At 40.6% G+C, this 3,833-nt stretch overlaps 1 long non-coding RNA gene across 1 annotated transcript in view; it reads right to left on the bottom strand.

The window, feature by feature from the left end:
• LOC110266873 overlaps positions 1-3,833 on the bottom strand; it is a 20,328-nt gene that overhangs the window by 4,825 nt on the left and 11,670 nt on the right. The window contains exon 2 of the long non-coding RNA XR_002354236.1: positions 3,502-3,504. This is a non-coding gene — a long non-coding RNA (uncharacterized LOC110266873). The remainder of the gene's footprint in view (positions 1-3,501; positions 3,505-3,833) is intronic.

Here is a 3,833-nt window from a genome sequence, read left to right on the forward strand (position 1 = left end):
ACTTCTTTTCCAACCCATAATCCTCTTTTGAACTTTATCCTTGATAGCTCCAAAGGTTGCTTTCTTTGATTTTTGAACTATAGAGGGCAGTCCCAGGTATTTGTCTTGTGCTCCGATATGTTCAATATTTAGTATCTGAGCAACTGCTAGTCTTGTGTTCTGAGGTGTGTTGTGACTGAAAAAGATAGCCGACTTATTTAAATTGACTTTTTGCCCACTGAAATCCTCATAGGTCTCTAGCAATTCTAGAATGCTTTTGCTTGTTTTAGGTGCGCTCTTGCAAAAAAGGATTGAATCATCAGCAAACAAAAGGTGATTAACTGTTTGGCATCTCCGATTAACTTGAACTCCTTGAATTAATCTGTTTTGCTCTGCCTTGTATAGCAAGAAGGAAAGTCCTTCTGCACAAAAAAGAAAGAGATATGGAGATAGGAGGTCACCCTGTCGGATGCCCCTATTTGGCCTAAAATAGCCAAAAGATTGACCTTCCACAATAACAGAGTAAGAAACAGTCGTTACCAATTCCTTAGTCCAGTTAATCCATTTAGCATCAAACCCCAGCTTATCCATAATATACCATAAAAAATGTCATTCAACCCTATCATAAGCCATGCTCATGTTTAGTTTAATAGTCATCTCATGCTCTGCCCCACTTCTCTTATTTTTCAAATAGTGCATACATTCGTGGGCAATTAGAATATTATCTGAAATGAGTCTTCCTTTGAGAAACGCACTCTGATTTGAACTTATAATTTTATTCATAATACCTTGTAATCGGTGCACCATAACTTTAGAAATAATTTTATACATAACTGAAGACAAACTGATCGGTCGTACCTGAGTCATGTCACTGGCATCTGGTACCTTTGGAATCAAACAAATTTGAGTATGATTGAAGCTTTTTAAAATTCTGCCACTGTGAAAGAAACTTCTCACTGCCTTAAAAACGTCACCTCCAACTATATCCCAGAAAAAGTGAAAAAACTTAGCTGTAAACCCGTCATCACCAGGAGCACTCTGAGCATGAACACTAAATGTAGCTCTTTTGACCTCGTCCATAGTTACTGGCCTTTGGAGCCTACGGTTCATGGAAGCTGTAACCTTACACTCCAAATCCTCTAAGTATGGATTCGGATCAGCCGCACAAGAAGAAGTAAAAATATCGCAAAAGTAGTCATCAGCTACCTTTGCAATATCCTCCGGTTTCGATACAATCTCATTGTCCCTCCCCACTAATCTCCAAATTATGTTCCTTCGCATCCTTGATTGAAATTTTTGGTGAAAGAATCTAGTGTTCTGATCTCCTTCTTTTAGCTACTTGATTCTAGATTTTTCTCACCAATAGCTCTCTTCTTTCAAATATGCCAGCTCCAACTTCTCCTTCAAACTGGTAACCTCCTCTCCCCCATTGATTCCAGCCACCCGCAACTCCTCTAGTTTAGCTTGAAGGTCCTCAATTTCTTTCCGGGAGTTTGCTTTGTGAGTTTTCTGCCATTGAACTAGTCTATGTCTACAAACTTTCAACTTTTGGGCCAAAGAGAACATAGCCGAGCCTACAACTTCCATTCTCCACACTTCATTGACAATTCTCTTGACATCCTCTTCTCCACACCAACGTTCCTGGTATTTAAACCGCCTTTTACTATGCCAGGATTGAGGTTCGGTTTTCATCAAAATTGGAGCATGATCCGAGCCTGACTCTGTGAGCCTGTGCACCACTGCATTCGGAAACTTCAACTTCCATTCCATCCCAACTAAATAGCGATCAAGCCTCTCCTTCACCAAATCCTTTCCTTGTCTTCGATTTGTCCACGTGAAAGGGTGCCCCACCATTCCAATATCCACTAATTTGTTACTGTCAATAAAATTAGTGAATGTTGCAATGGTGGTTGCTGATTTTTGGCCTTCACCCTCCTTTTTCGCTTGGCTTGTTATAGCATTAAAATCGCCTGCTATTACCACTTTTCCTTCCAGGTGTTGGCTCATTGCTGTAAGCTCCTCAAACTGTAAGGATCGAATTTGTTCTGAACAACTCAAATGGACACTAATGAACGCCCATACCTCACTGCTTCCGACTTCCTTAATTTTGGCTGCCACAAAGAATTCTCTACTGCTAATAATTTGAACACTGATGTTGTCCTTCCAAGCTAGCACAAGTCCTCCTGCCACTCCTGTCGGGTTAACAATATGCCAGTTTTCGTAGCCGCATACCCGAAGTTTTGCTTCCACCTATCGAGATTGGTTCTTTGTTTCACTTATAAACACAATCTCGGGGGAGTGGGATTTACAGATCCCTTTTAAGGTGTGAATTGTTAGGGGTCTCCCCAAACCCCGACAATTCCAAACTATAGTTCTCATGGCGCCTTGGGTGCCATTTGTAGGCTGGCACCCTCCACCATCTGTTCAACTGCATTTTCATCCTCTGTTCTTGCTTTCTTTGTAGATCCTTCAGCTATACCACTCATCAACCTTTTTTTTGGGTTCACTTTTAGTATCTGACTCTGCAGCACCTTGTCTTGCTAATCTTTTCCACTTCCTACCTTTTTTCTGTGGTGAGACATTGCCCAATAGCGAATTGCATAAGCTGCCCTTCATCCTCCTTGGTATTGGACTGGCCAGCTATGATAACCTCCATGCATTCTGTTCTAGAATTGGCTGATTGAGGTGACTCAGGTGCTGCCCTATTACCAGTGTCTTGTGGTTTCAAACTTTGTTTCCCTTCTTGCATTGACATCCCTGCAAATTCTTCCAATAAGCAGTTTAAGACCGATTTTTTCTTACATTGAGTGGCTTTATTCTGGTTTTGGGTTGAGTTGTTGAATGTTCTTTCTCCTTCAGAGTAGATTCGCGTTCCCACTTGGCTAGCTTTAACCCATTCGCCAATGTCATCCTCTTTTACCATATCACTCTCTGTGTCCTTCAGCAGATCATGGCAGTTTTTCACCTCGTGCCCCAATTTTGCGCAATAGGTACAGAACTTTCCAAGTCTCTCATAGCGCAGTGCCACTTCTACCTCCTTTTTATTAGGTCCTACCACTATTAACTGATCTCTCACTTGCCTGACAGCATCAATATTGATTTTGGCTTTCACAATCCTAGTTTTTCTACTTCGCATCTGAAATTTACCTACCTCCAACACTGTGCCCAGATTCTCTCCCAATTTACGTCCAACTTCGAGGGTTTTAAACGATTCTGTCAAACCCCAAAATTGAACCCAAACTGGAAAATTGGAAATAATCTCTTCATCACAGTTCTGATCTTCCTTCCATCTCTTGACATGGAGCACATAATCTTTGAATAGCCATGGAGAACCACGTTCAACACGCAAGACATCCATTTCTTTATTAAAAAAGAATTGGAAGGAATTATCCCCTTTGTCACTCACGCTAAATCCTTCCGGGTTTTCCCATATAGCCTTTAAAGCATTCCCCATGGTTCCAATTGAGAAGGTTTTGGAAGCAAAGAGTCTGCCATAGAGACTATTAGAGCAAGCGTTAATACCTTCTGATATGTCTGCCTCTTCCAGTAGAATCACATTCCTACCTCCTTTCCGGTTGTCTTCCTCGATCCAATCTTCATCCCTCGTTGTCTCAGCCATGTTGATTACGTAGACTTGTATTGATATTTAATTGATGTTGATAATGTAGCCTTGACGGCACTAGAAACTCCGTTAAGAAACCCTAACAGAGCACTAAGAAATCCTAACAGAGCACAAAACTCTCTCTTTCACTCATGCAAACATAATTTCAAATTTAAAAATTCAGCATAATCATTGTTGTTTAGGTCGTCTTTTAACTTTTTTTTTAATCTTAAAAATATTTTTTTCTATTCTA

This window comes from Arachis ipaensis, chromosome B09 (assembly GCF_000816755.2).
Source record: "Arachis ipaensis cultivar K30076 chromosome B09, Araip1.1, whole genome shotgun sequence".
NCBI classification, from domain to species: domain Eukaryota; kingdom Viridiplantae; phylum Streptophyta; class Magnoliopsida; order Fabales; family Fabaceae; genus Arachis; species Arachis ipaensis.